Source organism: Gregarina niphandrodes (assembly GCF_000223845.1).
Source record: "Gregarina niphandrodes unplaced genomic scaffold scaffold00006, whole genome shotgun sequence".
NCBI classification, from domain to species: Eukaryota; Apicomplexa; class Conoidasida; order Eugregarinorida; family Gregarinidae; genus Gregarina; species Gregarina niphandrodes.
Genome location: NW_011645777.1, coordinates 305,406 through 305,929, shown reverse-complemented (window position 1 = coordinate 305,929; position 524 = coordinate 305,406).

Below are 524 nucleotides of genomic sequence, written 5' to 3'. Positions count from 1 at the left end.
ATTCTGCTCNTGCCCCGGATTCTGCTCATGCCCCGGATTCTGCTCATGCCCCGGATTCTGCTCATGCCCCGGATTCTGCTCATGCCCGCTAGCACACGGATCCCATTGCATAGTCAAGCCGTCCATTACACCCGACGCGTTCTCTTGATTCGTGATCCGCAGCGAAGGTGACTCTTCTGCCAACCAATATGTCGGCGTCACCACCGCTTGATCCTGCACCTCCACCGTGCCACCCGCTGCGGTTTCTCTACGGTTCAGATACTGGTCCCATTCCGCAGTCCAATTTTTGACACTCGAAACAACTTGATTCGCAGGCGTCGATGGGAGCACTGATGCAATCGATGAGTCGTACTTTGTAATTTGATGGCTGGTGGCCTCCGTTGATGTCCCGGCCAGATGAGGTCTCTCCGCTTCGTACCTGTGGTCCGCTTCGTACCTGTGGTCCGCTTCGTACCTGTGGTCTGCTTCGTACCTGTGGTCCGCTTCGTACCTGTGGTCCGCTTCGTACCTGTGGTCTGCTTCGT